The sequence below is a fragment of the Moschus berezovskii genome, chromosome 22, assembly GCF_049115385.1.
Source record: "Moschus berezovskii isolate FMDL1 chromosome 22, NW_MosBer_1.0, whole genome shotgun sequence".
NCBI lineage: Eukaryota > Metazoa > Chordata > Mammalia > Artiodactyla > Moschidae > Moschus > Moschus berezovskii.
This window is the reverse complement of record NC_142481.1, coordinates 62,812,178-62,831,003: the sequence shown is the minus strand read 5'-3', so window position 1 is coordinate 62,831,003 and position 18,826 is coordinate 62,812,178. Positions and strand designations below refer to the sequence as shown.

At 45.5% G+C, this 18,826-nt stretch overlaps 1 long non-coding RNA gene across 2 annotated transcripts in view; it reads right to left on the bottom strand.

Moving 5' to 3' along the window:
• Positions 1–1,518: 1,518 nt before the first annotated feature.
• Positions 1,519–18,826, bottom strand: part of LOC129547286 (uncharacterized) — a 60,187-nt gene continuing 42,879 nt past the window's right edge. For both annotated transcript variants that reach the window (XR_016035974.1, XR_008684047.2), the window contains 3 exons: positions 12,586–12,908; positions 4,048–4,512; positions 1,519–3,012 (listed from right to left, as the gene is read on the bottom strand). This is a non-coding gene — a long non-coding RNA (uncharacterized LOC129547286). The remainder of the gene's footprint in view (positions 3,013–4,047; positions 4,513–12,585; positions 12,909–18,826) is intronic.

Below are 18,826 nucleotides of genomic sequence, written 5' to 3'. Positions count from 1 at the left end.
GAAGGGGAGGCTACAACTGGGAGTTGCTATACTACTCAGTAAATGACAGGGAGTAGGAGACAAAGGCATCTTCTGAATAACAGGTGACTTGGGGGAGGAGGGGCACTTATGGGAGAACAAATAACATTTCGGAAAGATAAATGGCACTTTAGGAGGATATATGGGAGATAGGGGAGTTTTGTGAAAATGTCTGTTTGGTGCTTGGAACTTTTCTCTAATTTTGAGACTTTTTCCAAAAATCAAACAATAGATAGATTGATAGGTAAAGAAAAGGTGAAAAGTCTTTGGCAAATCTTATTTATCTATGAGGAACTTTTCTCTAAGACTCTTTCCAAAAGTAAATCAAAAGTCAATTAAAACTGACTCAAATACATTCCTTTTCAGAGCTGAATAATACACAACTTCTTTATCCATTCATCTGTTGATGGACATTTAGGTTGCTTCCAGGCCCTAGCTATTGTAAATGCTAGGAAATACACAGAACGAAAAGAATGAAAGAAATCACAGACAGTTTCAGATTTTTTTAAAGCTATGGACATAACTGCGATGAACACTGGGGTACATGTGTTTTTTTGAATTTGCTGTATGATGCAGAGAACCCAAAGCTGGTGGTTTGTGACAAACTAGAAGGCTGGAATCAGGAGGGAGGTTGGGAGGGTGGTTCAGGAAGGAGGGTTCATATGTATATCTACGGCTGATTCAGGTTGATGTATGGCAGAAACCAACACAATATTGTAAAGTAATTATCCTCTGATTAAAAATAAAAATTAGGAAAAGTTAATTCATTTAAAAAAAAATAAAAACAAAAAATAAAAAGTAGAAGTGTATCACACTGACCAAATATGGCAATCCAAACTGGTTCAAGCCAAGACAGAATACAGAGGGCTGGATCTGGCCGCAGCTGGCTTCAGAGCACAGAAGGAACAAGGCCCAGCCTCTTCCTGCTGTCTCTCAGGTCTGCCTGACGCACAGGTGGCCACATGTGATCGTGAGCTGATGGCAGCAGGTCCGTCAGCTCAACAAAAGTGCGAGAGCTGAGTCCCTGGTTTGACTGGCCTGGTCTGGATCATATGTTCATTGGGCCTAATCACCAGGGCCAGAGGGACTAGTTGGGTGAGCCCAGGGTGGACTGCCTTCACTGGATGCACGTGGGCTAAAAGCAAAGGGCAGGCAAGTGATTCCCAGGAGGGAGGCACAGGCTCGGAGACGTTAAACAACCAGCGTCTCCTACAATTAGAAATCTGACGCCACTCCAAGGTGTCAGCTCGGGAGAGACTGCTCCAGGAATGGAAAGCACAGACACAAGAAGCCATGGCCTATGCCTGCATCTGTGATGGAACGCAGTCCTCGCAGGATATGTGTGAGAAGCCACAACACTGGACAACAACAATGACAGTCTGGAAGCACTGCTTTTCAGAGTATGCATCATGGATGCTCAGAAAACAGCTTCTCCTCGACCTTCGAGCCCGCTGCCCCTTTTATTCCCCTTCAAATGAATCCATAATTCCATCTTGAGAATTCAATTGGAACTAATTTCTTTATTAAATAAGCTTCATTTGGGAGCTGACTGCCACAGACCTCAGGAGAAAATGCATCTTGCTTTTGCAGAGATCAACATGGTTCAGCAATGCCCAAGCTCCTCTTTCAGAGAGGTGAACCTCAGCTTAGAGCAAGGGCCGAGGAGGCTTCCACACTGAAGGTGACACGGAGAAGAGGTAGTAATCACATGGGAGCCAGTCGAGGGGCAAACGGAGCACATGGCCACCTGCTGCTTCCCTGCGTCCTGCCAGGAGAGCACTGCAAAGCAGAGGCATCCAGGTTCCCAAGCAGGCACCAGCAACACCTCCAAGGCAGACTCTGAGCTCCCCCCGCTGGCGGGGACCTGAGGAACCTGAGGATGAGGTTTCAAATGTAGTCCCTGCAGAGGCTGAGTCTGATCATGAATAAAAGTAGACCAGGCGGCGGGGAAAGTGGCGTGGTATGTGTGTGTTCAGTCCTGTGTGACTCGCTGCAACCCCATGAACTGTAGCCCACCAGGCTGCTCTGTCCATGGAATTTTCCAGGCAAAAATACTGGAGTGGGTTGCCATTTCCTTCTCCAGGGATCTTCTTTGACCCAGGGATCGAAACCAGGTCTCTTGAGTCTTCTGCATTGGCAGGTGGATTCTTTACCGCTAGCATCACCTGGGAATCCCCAGACAGGAATGAACCAAACACTTAAAAATGGTTCAAATGGTAAAATGTATGTTAGGCATTCTTGTTCTTCGGTTGCTAAGTCACGTCCAACTCTTTGCGACACCATGGACTGCAGCACACCAGGCTTCCCTGTCCTTCACTAACTTCCTGAGTTTGTTCAAACTCATGTCCATTGAGTCAGTGATGGTATACAACCATCTCATCCTCTGTCACCCCTTTCTTCTCTTGCCCTCAATCTTTCCCAGAATCAGGGTCTTTTTCAATGACCCTGATGGTATCTTCCCATCAGGTGGCCAAAGTACTGGAGCTTCAGCCCTTCCAATGAATATTTAGGGTTGATTTCCTTTAGGATTGACTGGTTGGATCTCCTTGCAGTCCAAGGGACTCTCAAGAGTCTTCTCCAACAACACAGTTTGAAAGCATAAATTCTTCTGCGTTCAGTCTTCTTTATGGTCCGACTCTCACATCCATATATGACTACTGGAAAAACCATAGCTTTGACTAGATGGACCTCTGTCAGGAAAGTGATGTTTCTGCTTTTTAATACACTGTCTAGATTTGTCATAGTTTTTCTTCCAAGGAGTTAATTGTCTTTTAATTTTGTGGCTGCAGTCACCGTCTGCAGTGATTTTGGAGCCCAAGAAAATGAAACCTGACACTGTTTCCACTTTTTCCCCATTTATTTGCCATGAAGTGATGGGACTGGAATGCCATAATCTTCTCTTTTTGAGTTTTAAGCTGCCTTTTTCATTCTCCTTTTTCATCCTCATCAAGAGGCTCTATTTCCTCTTAGTTTCTGCCATTAAAGTGGTGTCATCTGAAAAAAAAAAAAAAAAGTGGTGTCATCTGCATATCTAAAGTTACTGTTATTTCTCCCAGCAATTTTGATTCCAGCTTGTGAGTCATCCAGCCCAGCATTTCATATGATATACTCTGCATATAAGTAGGCAGGGTGACAATACAGTCTTGACGTACTCTTTTTTCAATTTTGAACCTGTCCATTGTTCCATGTCCTATTCTAACTGTTGCTTCTTGTACTGCACACAGATTTCTCAGGAGGCAGATAAGGTGGTCTGATATTCCCATCTCTTTAAGGATATTCCACAGTTTGTTGTGATCCACACAGTCAAAGGCTTTAGTGCAGTCCAAGACTGCAGTCAAAGGCTTTAGTGCAGTCCAAGACTGATGCTAAAGCTGAAACTCCAATACTTTGGCCACCTCATGTGACGAGTTGACTCACTGGAAAAGACTCTGATGCTGGGAAGGATTGGGGGTGGGAGGAGACGGGGACGACAGAGAATGAGATGGCTGGATGGCATCACCGACTCGATGGACATGAGTTTGAGTGAACTCTGGGAGTTGGTGATGGACAGGAAGGCCTGGCATGCTGTGATTCATGGGGTCGCAAAGAGTTGGACACGACTAAGCGACTGAACTGAACTGAAGCAGCAGAAGTCAATGTTTTTTGCAATTTCCTTGCTTTTTCTATGATTCAGCACTTCTCTGGTTCCTCTGCCTTTTCTAAATCCAGCTTAAACATCTGGAAGTTCTCAGTTCACGTACTGCTGAAACCTAGCTTGAAGGATTTTGAGCATAATCTTACTGACATTTGAAATGAGTGCAATTGTATGGTAGTTTGAACTTTCTTTGGGATTGGAATGAAAACTCAGCAGGCCTATAGCCACTGCTGACTTTTCCAAATTTGCAGGCATATTGAGTGCAACACGTTCACAGCATCATCTTTCAGGGTATGAAATAGCTCAGCTGGAATTCCATCACCTCCACTAGCTAAGGCCCACTTCACACTCCAGGAAGTCCGGCTCTAGGTGAGAGGCTACACCACTGTGGTTACCTGGGTCATGAAGAGCTTTTCTGTACAGCTCTTCTGTGTATGCCTGCCTCCTCTTCTTAATCTCTTCTGCTGCTGGGACCTACTGCTAGGTCCTTGCCGTCTCTGCCCTTTACCATGCCTATCTTTGCATGAGATGTTCCTTCGGTATCTCCAATTTTCTTAAAGAAATATGTTACGCATATTTTATCGTTAAAATTAAAATAAATAAAACAGAAAAAGCAGACAGGGAAGGCTCTGTTCTCCAGTCCCAATCCCTCTGCTAGCAGTCCTTCTGCTGGCCCTGTGGTAGCCAGCCTCCCAAACTGTCGCCAGGGATCTCTGTTTCCTGGTGTTGAGTAGTACTGGCTTGTGCAATCAGAACATTGCAGAAATGATGGTGTCTCTGGAGGGCAGGCCATAAAGGATGCTTCAGCCTGGCTTGTAGCTCTCTTGGATCATTCACTCTGGGAGAAGCCAGCTGCCATTCTGTAAGACACAAATAGTGAGTAGAAAGGCACACTTGGCAAGGAGCCAGGATCCCCCGCCACATCCATGTCAGCAGATGCTCCTGGGACCTGTTCCCCTGGGAGCAGATCCTTCAACCCGAGCCAAGTCTTCAGATGATCAAAGTCCTGGCTGACATCTGGACTCGAAGATGAAAAACCATGAGCTAGAACTCCTCAGTTAAGCCACCGCCAAATTCCTGACCCATAGAAACTAAGAACGTAAATGTTCTTTTAAGCCACTAATCTTAGGTACTTTGTTATCCAATATTAAGTAATATAACTCCAGTTGCAGGCACACAAGTCTTGTCTCCTAGCTACCCATGTCACATTTGCAGGGCTTCCTCTCCCTCAGCACCACGAATGCTTCCAGAGGGCGTGGGCCTGGGGTGTCATCAATGCCCTCTCCCCCTCAATGTCCCCAATGTCCTTGTGTGCTGTAAATGCCCAATAGACATGTACTGGATAAACTTAAATTTCTGCCTTTCTGTAGGGGAGAAACCTCATGAGCACAGTGTTTCCCTCTCCTAGCAATCCCCTTCCGAAACTCAAAATGAGAAATGAATCCACAAGTCAATGGAATCAACTGCAAGAAACGGTGTCCAGCAGGCAAACTCAATACCCCAGAAGTACCTCCAGTGCAGCACAGATCAGCAGCATGTGTCTACCCAACTATGCCTGCCAAGTCACAGGCTTCAAATGGTGCATCAACAAGTACACAACCCACCACAGCCTGCCACTCCGCCGAGGGGTCGACATAGAGCCCTGGGGAAGACGCTAGGAGCTCCTCACAGGCCTCTCACATTTCTGCACACCTGTTGAGCAGAGGCACTGTCGGCCTTTGTTCTGGACTTTTTTTCAAGGATGTTCATATAGTGAACAGCCTTGGAAGACACAGACAGACTTGCTCTCTGACTGCTCACTATAAAATTCAGGCGCCCTGATGGCTCCTCTCCTGTAACACAACCGCCGACAAGTACAGGTGTCCCCTGGCCCTGTGCACTGAACCTATACAAGAAAATGCTCATTCTCTGACCACGCGACTGCTATGAGAACAAAGGCCTTCCACTGAGCCAGGACGCTTGCGTCTCCTGCCAGCGTCCATAATGCTGCAGCAGGCTCACCAGTTAACTGGCAAACAGAGTACAATCTCAGACTTGTTACAATCCCTGATAAGAGACCTGGAATTCTAGGTTTTACCCTGCTGGTTCTTGAGCAGAAAATTACATATGTCTTCAGCCATAAAAGAGTGTCGCTAAGAGCACAGGAAGGTGTTTTGATAAAGGGTCATTGATTGATTGGGTTGTTGCTTTTTTTTTCAAGATATACAGAAATCTCAAGAAAAATGTTTAATTCCTTGGATCATTTTTCTTAGCAGGGTTTAGTAAGAGACTACAGGGCAGAGTGGGGAGGAAACCTGGAATGCCCAAGCAGAACTAGAGAAAAGTACCTGTGACTGTGACTCTACGGAAGTCCCCAGGACACCCACCTAGAGGGGTTAACCAAACTCACCCCACCTCCAAAATAAAGAGCCTACTGACCAAATCACCATGTTCCTCGGCAGACACAGCAGTCTGAACCTCCTTGGGCTGCTATACAGAATACCTTAGACTGGAGGGCTTAACAGAAATCTCACAGTTCTGGAGGCTAGAATTCTAGTGAGGACTCTCTTCCTGGTGTGGAGATAGCAGCCTTGTGTGTCCTCACGTGGTGGCAAGAGAGGAAGCCAGCTCTCTGGGGTCTTTTCTCATAAGGGCACTAACCCCAGGGGATTAGGGCTTTGACATATGAATGGGGGCGAGGGGTGGGGAATTCAGTCCACAGCAGGCAACCTGAGGTCCTGGCCCCCAAGAGGTCCCAGGACACACTCACAATACTGATTCAATCTACAGCACTTATGGACCCATCAAGCCGAGGGAACCATGAACACCACCTGTCACTGGGTAGGGAACAGCAAAATTATGTAGAGTAGGTGACTGGTGATTTCTTTATAAAATAAATTAATAAAATTTATAAAATCTCAAGGGAGCAGGAACCTTCCTCACTCCTTCTCTCAACACTTCAGTGTATACTGATGGTCAGATTAGTCAAATCATCTGAAAACATTCCTTTTTGCTTTCATATAAACCCAATTTCCTGACTTTATGGTCTCACTAAAAAAAAAAACACTCGTTATTCTAATAATTTCTGCTTAAAACCCCTCTAAATGGCTTTAAAGTCAGATAAGCAGTTGCAAGAAGGACATGTGAAGACACCCAATGCCCAAGAGTCATAAGACAGTGCGCCATTATAACTCAACATCTGGCAAAAGCAAGAAAGAGGCGAAATGTCACGGGAAAGGAGCCTACTCAGTAAAGTGTCTGCTGCTGCTGCTGCTGCTGCTGCTAAGTCACTTCAGTCGTGTCTAACTCTGTGTGACCCCATAGACGGCAGCCCACCAGGCTCCCCCGTCCCTGGGATTCTCCAGGCAAGAACACTGGAGTGGGTTGCCCTCAATAAAAAAGGGGCCTAGAAAAGCTACAAGAGCAAAGGCCAGGCTGGACTAGACTCTTCCGTCAACTGGGCCACCGTCTACAGTGCCCCTCGGTCAAAGGGCAGCTCAGTCACTCCACAGCAGGGGCTCTGACCTGGGATTCCCAGATCCCAGAGCCAGGGCCTCCTCACGCACTTCCCAGCTAGCCGTCCACAAATGCAGGACCTCCCCCCACACCATAACAAGCATTGCTTACGACAGTGAAAGTTAACTTGGGCCCACCTCCAAGACCAAAACACACACAAAGAACGACATTAAAAAGGGGAATACATCAACACTCAAACTAAAACCCTAGAAGCCTTGACACAGTTATCTTTCAAAGGAAAGTGTTCTCACAATAGTGACAAAATCCGGGTTGAGAAAAGAAATGTGTGCTGGAGGGGAAGAAGAGGCTGGACACCATTCAAGGGTGCGTCTGTCCGGGTTCCACTCAGTGACACACTGAACAGGTTTACCCCTCCCAATCAGCACCTACTGCAGGTACTGATGTTCAGAAAAGTTACACCCTTGATCTTCAACCAAGAATATGGTCAACAAGGCATATTTTTTCTGATCAATTGTTGCTGATCAATTACCTAATAAAAGAGGGGAAAGAGCAAGGGGAAAGGGGAATTCACTCTTGGCATCACAATGAATTTATGTGCTTCTCATGCAGCACTTACAAACCTCAGGACTGTTCTCTGCTCAAGATTCTGCCTTAATAACAGATGACCTTTCAAGCCCAATGAGAAATGTGTGCTCTGTGTTTCAAGGAAAACATGTGTGTCTCCAGGAGGGAGAGGAAGCCAGCACCTCCTGCAGCAACCAGCCTTGGAGCGAACAGAACTCATGCCTGACACTGCTGGGTAAGGCCGAGTGGCCCTCTGTACAATGCCGGCCCACACCTACCCTAACCAGAGCCTCTGATGAGGGGAGGGCGGGAATCATAAAGAAGAAAAACAACTCCTCCCCAGTCACATTCAACTGATGGAAGTCAAGCTCTCAGGACTCGCCACGTCAGATGATGTTGCAGGTCCAGATTTTCACTGTGAAAACAAACTGGGAAATCAACCAAGTGTGGGGTCAGTCCCAAGTCTCCCCACTTTTTAACTCCTCTCTTTGCCGTCACCTTCCACCCTCTCCTGACTCCTCAATCAAGGCTCAGGGGCCCAGAGGAGCTCACCTTGTCACATGGCAGGGTTAGCCTCAATAGGGATGTTTGCATTTCAAACTAAAACTCCAGAGGAAGCAAAGCTTTGCCTAAACAATGAATCTCCATTGTTGGAATTCCAGGCACCCTGGCTCCCTAGGGGTCCAGAGCTTGCTTGTTATCACACTACTGGCGGTGGAAGGGTGGTATTTTATGGTCCCTGGAATCACACTGCTTCGGAAGCCATGTCTTCTGCCTAACAATGAGGCGGCCCCTCGCTGTGCCTCTCAACTGATTTCAGACCTTCAGTCGCTCATGCCTCCTTTCACAAACGCTCTTTGCTCCACTGCATCCCAGCGCTGTGGACGCACAGACCCTGACAGGCCTGTCAGCCTCTCCTCCCGAGCACGGGTTGCCCAGTGAGGAAGAGGAGGGAAAACTGCAGTCACGCGGTTCCTAACCCAGATGTATTGAATAGTCAGTCTCTAACGTAAAACATAAAGTTTAATTGGTAGTAATTTTGCTACACAACTTCAGTTCCCTTTGTCTCAATTTCTACCTCTATAAATACAGAGAAAGATAGTTTTCACATGAAATTCATGAGCTCATGTCTATATGTCACTGTCCAACATCATATACCCTCCACAGGTATGACTATCTCTTTCCATGGTAATAAAATCACTGGCAGAAAATCATTTCACAGTAAAAGGAAGGTGGGACACCTCCCAAAACAAACCTGAGAGGAGTGGCACGCCACTCCTTCCTCTAAGCAGCCCAGTCTGTTTCAGGCCAGTCCACCACAAGCCCTGCCGGCAGAACCGCTCCTCACGGCCTCTGCTTCCACCTCGTCGATGTGCCGTCCCTTTCTTGGAATCATCGACACTCGCACCGTGTTGCAGTCTCATAGCTTCTCTCTCCTTTTAACTTCTGTGTAAACCACTTGACAGTAACTGTCCATTCTGGCAGAGAGGGTCTTGATCAAAATCGTTTGTTTACAGAGAATTAACACCGGCTCCTGGATGTCAGTGCTGCGATTCTTTGAAGAGGCCAGTAAGCCGGAGTTTTAACAGCCTTAACCCAAGACTGGAGTTTTAATAGTCTTTAACCCATGAGGAACGCTGGGCTGGAAGAAGCACAAGCTGGAATCAAGATTGCCGGGAGAAATATCAATAACCTCAGATATGCAGATGACACCACCCTTATGGCAGAAAGTGAAGAGGAACTCAAAGGCCTCTTGATGAAAGTGAAAGAGGAGAGTGAAAAGGTTGGCTTGAAGCTCAACATTCAGAAAACGAAGATCATGGCATCTGGTCCCATCACTTCATGGGAAATAGATGGGGAAACAGTGGAAACAGTGTCAGACTTTATTTTTTTGGGCTCCAAAATCACTTCGGATGCTGACTGCAGCCATGAAATTAAAAGATGCTTACTCCTTAGAAGGAAAGTTATGACCAGCCTAGATAGCATATTAAAAAGCAGAGACATTACTTTGCCAACAAAGGTCCGTCTAGTCAAGCCTATGGTTTTTCCCGTGGTCATGTACGGATGTGAGAGTTGGACTGTGAAGAAAGCTGAGCACCGAAGAATTGATGCTTTTGAACTGTGGTGCTGGAGAAGGCTCTTGAGAGTCCCTTGGACTGCAAGGAAATCCAACCAGTCTATTCTAAAGGAGATCAAGCCTGGATGTTCATTGGAAGGACTGATGTTAAAGCTGAAACTCCAATACTTTGGCCACCTCATGCGAAGAGTTGACTCACTGGAAAAGAGTCTGATGCTGGGAGGGATTGGGGGTAGGAGGAGATGGGGACGACAAAGAATGAGATGGCTGGATGGCATCACCGACTCTGTGGACATGAGTTCATGTGAACTCCGGGAGTTGGTGATGGACAGGGAGGCCTGGCGTGCTGTGGTTCATGGGGTCGCAAAGAGTCGGACACGACTAAGCGACTGAACTGAACTGAACTGAACCAAAGACTCAGAAAAGAAGCTGCAAGCCACTGATTCAGTCCTTGCATTAGGCTGCCATCTAGTGATAGACAGGGATATCTGCTGCGGACCGTGGGTAGTTTTCACCTCCAACATTCCAAGTTGAGGGAGAGGGGGAGAAAATGTCTAAATAATAAATGCCAATATAACCTGTCATAGTTCAAATGGCCAAATTAATATTCAAGCTATTCTTCTTCAGGCATCAAGATACATCATCATTTAAGAAAACAGATTTCATAGCAGACTAAACCTTCGTCAAAAATCTGGTGGATTCCCTGGTGACTCAGATGGTAAAGAATCCGCCTACAATGCGGTGGACTGAACCTGGGTTCAATCCCTGGGTTGCGAAGATCCCCTGGAGAAGGGAAAAGCTACTCACGCTAGTATTCTGGTCTGGAGAATTCCAGGGACTATACAGTCCATGGGGTTGCAAAGAGTCGGATATGAGTGAGCGACTAAGCACACGTGTGCGCGTGTGCACACACACACACACACGAGAATTCCATGGACTTAGTCCATGGGGTCAAAAAGAGCTGGACACGACTGAGCGACTAAGCACACGCACGCACACACACACACATCCAGTATCTGTACTTATAGGGTTTCCCAGGTGGCTCAGTGATTAAAAAAAAAAAAAAGAATCCTCCTGCCAACACAGGAGACACAGGTTCAATGCTTGGGTTGGGAAGATCCCCTGGAGAAGAAAATGGCAACCCACCCCAGTATTCTTCCCTCGGAAATCCCATGGACAGAGAAGCCTGGTGGGCTATAGTCCATGAGATCGTAATACTTAAACATGACTTAGCATTCATCACAGACACAGGTATAAGATATACGCTGTAACATTTTAAAAGAAGATTGCAAAAACCTAGTTTTCATCAGTAGAATCAAATAAAGTAAAACTGATCCTTACAAGCTGCAGATCTCTTTTACCACTGGTGCAGAACAGTTTTTTTCTCAGGTATTTTGGCATAAGAAAAACCTTATTTCTTTCACCTTTCGAGTTCCACAGCATTTTTCAACAACCGTTAGTTATAACACATCAAAGGGAAATTTTTATGTAAAATGAAGTCATGATTCTCGAGCTCAGACACTGCTCCCTGGCTCTGTTGTTGCTCAGTCGCTCAGCCGGGCCCGGCTCTTTTGGACCCTGTGAGCTGCAGCATGTCAGGCTGCCCTGTCCTTCACCATCTCCCGGAGATAGTTTCCTGACATAAACTGGCTCAAAGCGACTACCAACCACTAATTACGTGTTTATTTTTTCTCTGATTTTCTCATTTGCGTACATCATTGTTGCTGATCAGTTGCTCAGTTGTGTCTGACTCTTTGCAAACACATGGACTGTAGCCTACCAGGTTCCTCTGTGCCTGGGATTTTCCAGGCAAGAGCACTGGAGTGGGCTGTCACTTCCTCCTCCAGAGGATTTTCCTGACCCAGGGATTGAACCTGTGTCTCTTACATCTCCTGCACTGGCACGCAGGTTCTTTACCACTAGCGCCACCTGGGATGCAAAAGTGAGTCTAAACAAACTTCCAGACAGAGATAAGACCTCCCTTGATAAAAAAACACCTGAAGAAAATTTTATACCCAGGGCAAGGGCAGCCAGAACAGATCTTCTGCTACCACTGCAGAACTCGATGGAAGAAGAAAAGCCAGCTGTTTCTGAGAGCTGTCCCGGGGCTGAAGCTGTGATTGCATGTAACTGATCTACCTGTTCCCAACAGCAGTGAGCTTGAGGGGCGGGACGATCTGTCCTGCACCCAGCTAACTCAAACAGCTACCAGGTCCCAAACCCACCCATCTGAGCTGCCTGAGCACCCTGGCAGAGGAAAGGACCTTGAAAATTCATTGGGAGGACTGAGGCTGAAGCGGAAGCTCCAATACTTTGACCACCTGGTGATAAGAGCCAATTCACTGGAAAAGACCTTGATGCTGGGAAAGATTGAGGACAGGAGGAGAAGGAGGCGGCAGAGGATGAGACAGTTAGATGGCATCATCGACTCCATGGACATGAATCTGAGCAAACTCCGGGAGATGGTGAAGGACAGGGAAGCCTGGAGTGCTGCAGGCCATGAGGCTGCAAAGAGTCGGACAGGACTGAGTTAGTGAACAACAACAAACTGACTTCTCTGGCCATATCTTACAGTTCTACGGCAAAGTGCGAGGCCCGGAACCTGCGCTAGCTTGAGCACTTTCTTTGGCTGGGTGTTATCCTTTGGCTGGCTACATTCCTAAGAGCAGGGTGGAACACACTTGGGTAGAGTCACAAAGTCACAGGACAGGACAAGACTCACATCCGGTTTATCACTGGTCTTCTGATGGCTTCCAGGTCTGAAGACCAGCTCTCTCAGTTTATCAAAACCACCAGACTTCCTAAAAACTGCCCCCAACCCTACCCACTAACTCACGGTTTCGCCTGGTGTTAATCTTCTCACAGAGAGCTCTACGATGGAGCTTTTCAAAGATGCTGAACATCATGTTCCAGATGTGCCGTGCCTTTTAAGAGGTCGTCAACAGGCTGACCAGGTCTTCCTTGGCTGTCCTTAAATCAAAAGTTGGGATCTCTGGCAGTCCAAGCTCCATGTTTTTGTCCAAGGTGGATCTTCCATCTCATAAATTCCTTTTTATTAAGCTTTTACAGATACCACAGCAGGTGGTCTGATTCTGCCATCTTGCCTGTCCAACAGGATCAGACTTAGAAAGAGTCTCCAGGACCAAGGAATTGTGGAATCTAGAAAATAAAGATGGAATGGGAGCACTGCAGCATTATTTACAACAGCCAGGACACGGAAGCAACCTAGATGTCCATTGACAGATGAATGGATAAATAAATTGTGATACATATATATGATGGAATATCACTCAGCCGTAAAAAGCAATACATTTGAATCAGTTCTGATGACGTGGATGAACCTAGAGCCTGTTATAGAGAGCAAAGTAAGTCAGAAAGAGAAAAACAAATACCATGTATTAACACATATACATGGGACCTAGGAAAAATAGGACTGCTGGACCTATTTGCAGGGCAGGAAGAGAGACACAGACACAGAGAACGGACTTGTGGGCAGCGCGGGAGAGGGAGGGGGTGGGGAGAACTGAGAGCGGCACTGAGACACAGTCACTACCGCGCTGTCTAACACAGGGAGCGCAACCCAGTGCTCGGTGACGACCTCAAGGGGAGGGATGGGCAGGGCGGGTGGGGGCAGGTTCACGAGTGAGGAGACGTGCACACCTGTGGCTGAAACCAGCACAACTTGGTAAAGCAATTATCTTCCAATTTTAAAAAATTCAACTGATTTTTAAAAAGGCAAAAAGAAGGTAATAAAATCAAGGCAAAAAATAAAAAGATCGAATCAGAGAACCCAACTACACAGCAGCATCAATTCATTTGAAGGTGACATAGTAGAAAAGTTCTGTGGTCTGAGATGAGCTTCTTGGATAGTTCATCAATAAGAGGTCTGAACTCCCCAAGGACAATAACCTTGACAACTGACCTTGGTAAACTTCTGGGTCGAGATAAATGTGGACTATCAGTTGCATTAAAAGGCAATGTTCTTGACTACCATGTGATCCAGCAATCCCACCTCTGAGCATATATCCAGAGAAAGCCATAATTCCAAAATATGCATGCGCCCCCATGTTCCGAGAAGCACTACTTACAACAGCCAGGACATGGAAGCAATCTAACTGTTCATCAAGAAATGAATAAAGAATACGTGTATGTGTATACACACACGCATGCACGCGCGCACACACACGCATGCACGCGCGCACACACACAGGAATACTATTCAGCCATAAAAAGAATGAAATAATGCCATTTGCAGCAACTTGGATGGACCCAGAGTTATCACACTAAGTGAAGTAAGTCAGACCAAGAAAGACAAATAAATGATATCACTTATGGGTGGAATCTAGTTTTAAAAAACAATACAAATGAACTTATTTATAAAATAGAAACAGATTCACAGAAAGCAAACTTATTGTTACCAAATGGGAAATGTGAAGAAAGGATAAAATAGGAATTTGGGAGAAATAGATACACACTAATATATATAGAAAAGTGAAAGTGAAGTCGCTCAGTTGTGTCCAACTCTTTGCGACCCCATGAACTATAGCCTACCACGCTCCTCTGTCCACGGGATTTTCCAGGCAAGAGTACTAGAGTGGGTTGCCATTTCCTTCTTCAGAGGATCTTCCCAACCCAGGGATCGAACCTGGGGCTCCCACATTGTAGGCAGCCACTTTATCATCTGAGCCACCAGGGAAGTCGAGTCATATACAGAACAGATAGTCAACAAAGACCTACTGCCTAGCACAGGGAACTTTACTCAATATTCTGTAATAACTTACACAAGAAAAAACCTGAAAAAGAATGAATATATGTATATGCACAACTAAATTAAGCACAAGCTGGAATCAAGACTGCTGGGAGAAATATCAATAACCTCAGATATGCAGATGACACCACCCTTATGGCAGAAAGTGAAGAGGAACTAAAAAGCCTCTTGATGAAAGTGAAAGAGGAGAGTGAAAAGTCTGGCTTGAAGCTCAACAATCAGGAAACTAAGATCATGGCATCTGGTCCCATCACTTCATGGGAAATAGATGGAAAAACAGTGGAAGCAGTGTCAGACTTTATTTTTGGGGGCTCCAAAATCACTGCAGATGCTGATTGCAGCCAGGAAATTAAAAGACGCTTACTCCTTGGAAGAAAAGTTATGACCAACCTTGATAGTATATTAAAAAGCAGAGACATTACTTTGCCAACAAAGGTCCGTCTAGTCAAGGCAATGGTTTTTCCCGTGGTCATGTATGGATGTGAGAGTTGGACTGTGAAGAAAGCTGAGCACCGAAGAATTGATGCTTTTGATCTGTGGTGCTGGAGAAGACTCTTTAGAGTCCCTTGGACTGCAAGGAGATCCAACCAGTCCATTCTAAAGGAGATCAATCCTGGGTGTTCATTGGAAGGACTGATGCTAAAGCTGAAACTGCAATACTTTGGCCACCTCATGCGACAAGTTGACTCACTGGAAAAGACTCTGATGCTCGGAAAGGTTGGGGGCGGGAGGAGAAGGGGACGACAGAGAATGAGATGGCTGGATGGCATCACCGACTCTGTGGACATGAGTTTGAGTGAACTCCGGGAGTTGGTGATGGACAGGGAGGCCTGGCGTGCTGTGATTCATGGGGTCGCAAAGAGTCAGACACGACTGAGAGACTGAACTGAACTGAAACCTGAAACTAACACAACATTGTAAGTCAACCACACGCCAAAACAAATAAACAAAATAAATGTGTTCAGCTGAAAGAAAAAAGGCAACATTCTTGTTGTAAAAATTATCCCTGGTTACTAAAGTTTTTAGATTTTGAGAACTCAGTGTTATACAAACCTTTCTGAGGAAGGCATACATCAGTTCACTGGTGTGGAATGTTAGACAAACACTGTACTTAAGAGCCATGAAAAAAGCGACTCTGTATGTCTGGTGTTCTCCCGCCTCCACGTGCAGCCAGGATCAGGCACGTGATAAAAGCACTGCCATATATGTGCATGCAAAATGATGCTGAGGAAACCGCCTACTTAGACATGAGGAAAACACAAGCCTTACACCACTCCACATACCAACTCTAAAAATAAGATTATATATTGTTAAATGAAATATGATTGGAGCTTAATAAAAACATAGGAATATATCATAGGTATGATTTTGAGGGGAAAAAATTATATCTAAAAGCACTAACTGAATACAAAAGAACCAAGGTTTTTGTTTTGTTTCTTTTTAAATTGACTTTGTGTGTTCCCTGGGTGGCGCAGTGGATAAGAATCTGCCTGCCAATGCAGGGGACGTGGGTTCAATCCCAGATCCAGGAAGATCCCACATGCTCGTGCACTATTAACCCTGTGCTCCACAACCCAGGAGCCACAAGTACTGCAGCCCATGTACCCCAAAACCTGTGCTCCCCGAAGAGAGAAGCCACTGCAGTGAGAAGCCCAAGCACCGGAATTGGAGAACAGCCCCCACTCACTGCAACTAGAGAAAGCCCGCCCAGCAACAAAGACCAGCACAGCCAAAAATAAATAAAGTCACAAAAAATTAAAAGTATTTAATACATTTAAACACCAACTCAGCATTTCCTCTTTTTTTTTTTTATTTTAATTGGAGGCTAATTACTTTACAATATTATATTGGTTTTGCCATACACTGACATGAACCTATGAAGAAGAACCACTAGGTGTCAAGCTTTCGGTGTTCTTTAAACTGTCCTATATAATGGTGTATAGTCAGAAACTGACGATTGACAAAGCATGACTAGATATTCCGACCATATCCAGGTTGTGTGTTATAAGCCCAACTAACGTCATGCTTTCAAAGAACACTTAAAGAGACAGAGCTCACACGACTATGTTCAGGGAAATCTAAGTCGTGTAAAAGCACTTATAAGGTCTCTCCAGTTTTTTAACAAACATACCAATAGAAGGAATTACATCTCTTCAACACTGGCTGTATTTGTGTAGCACAGTTGTTTTCTTCTTTTTAAACCTTGATTCTCAGTGTTTTTTCAATAAACATAAGATTACGAAATGATAAAAGTTAAGCCTTACAGAAAAGGGAACCCTCTTACACTGTTGGTGGGAATGTAAGTGGTGACGCCACTGTAGAAAACAGAATGTTAAGTGTCTCAAAAATCTAATAATAGAATTACCATGTGACCCAGAAATTTCACTCCTGCATACAGATCTGAAAAACTAAAACAAAAACAGAAACACTAGTTCAGAAGGATACACGCACCCAGGTGTTCACAGCAGCACTACTTAAAATAGCCTTCCAAAGGATACATGCTCCCCAGTGTTTGCAGCAGCACTATTTACAGTAGCCAGGACACAGAAACAACCTAAGCGTCCATCAACAGAGGAATGGATAAAGATACGGTACATGTATACAATGGAATACTACACAGCCATAAAGAGAATGACATTTTGCCATTTGCTGCAATGCAGGTGGACTCAGAGGGCATTATCCTAAGTGAATAAGTCAGACAGAGGAAGACAAATACATACACCACTTATATGTGGAACCAAAAACGACAACAAACTCTAATGAATATAACAAAAAAAAAAAGCAGATTCACAGATACAAACTAGTGGTTACCAGTGGAGAAAGTTGGGAGGGGCACAACTGGGGTGGGGGGAGTGGGAGGCACACACTATTGGATGTAGCCTAGGCCAGGAGTCCCCAGCCTCTGGGATATAATGCTGGACGATCTGAGGTGGAGCTGATGTAATAACAGTAATAAAAATAAAGTGCTCAGTCAATGTGCTTGAATCATCCCAAAACCATCCTCCACCGCCATGCAGGGAACAAAATCAGTCCCTGGTGCCAAAGAGGTTGGGAACCCCTAGAATAGGCTATAAGGGGACTTCCCTGGGGTCCAGGAGCTAAGACTCCAAGTTCCAAATGCTGGAGGGACAGTTTCAATCCCCGGTCAGGGAACTAGATCCCACATAGCCCCGCTACACACACAAAAAAAAAACCAAAATCCCAAGTGCCACATCTAAAAGAGCCTTCACAGCCAAATAAACAAATAAATAAATATTTGTTTTAAAAATAAGTTGTAAGAATGTACTGGGCTTCCCTGGTGGCTCAGTGGTAAAGAATCTACCTGCCAATGCTGGAGACGGGGGTTTGATCCCTGGGTCAGGAAGATCCCCTGGAGGAGGAAATGGCAAACCACTCCAATATTCTTGCCTGGAGAATCCCATGGACAGACGTAGCCTGTCAGGCTACAGTCCATGGGGTCGCAAAGAGCGAGACAAGATTTAGTGACTAAACAAAAAATAATGTATTGTACAACACTGGGAATATAGCCATATTTGGTATTAATAATCACCATAAATGAAGTGTAACCTTCAAAAATCGTATAAAAAATAAACCTTTTTAAAAAGTCAAGCTTCACCACAGCCATCCCTCCCACTAAGTCTTTTTCACATCGTGTTCCTCTGAGCCTCCTCCCTGGGACTCAGACTCATTGTAAGAGCTGAGATGGTGTCCAGCAGGCCCCAGAGACTTCACACGGAGAAGCACTGTGGTATCCTGACTACACAAGTCATGTGGCTGAATAGCTGACAAACACCCATGGGACACTCTGAGCACCTCTGATCAGACCTTCTGGAGTATTTGTGCCTTCCTCTTTCATTTAGGTGGCCCTGGATATCCACAGGAGCAGGATACTGGTTTCCCTCTTTTTCTCTTAAGTGTAAGCAAAATTTGCTGTTTGAAATTGACTCTTGAAGGTTGGCCTCCATTTGAATTCTGTTTCTGTTACCTCCTGCGTGTCACTCCTCCAGCGAAGGGATAATTTTGCAGGGCTTCCCTAGTAATTCAGCTGGTAAAGAATCTGCCTGCAGTGCAGGAGATCTGGGTTTGATCCCTGGGTTGGGAAGATCCCCTAGAGAAGGGAAAGGCTACCCCCTCCAGTATTCTGGCCTGGAGAATTCCATGGGCTGTATACTCCATGGGGTTGCAAAGAGTCGGAAAGAGAACACGAAGTACCCATCAGTTCAGTTCAGTCGCTCAGTCGTGTCCGACTCTTTGCAACCCCATGAATCACAGCACGCCAGGCCTCCCTGTCCATCACCAACTCCCGGAG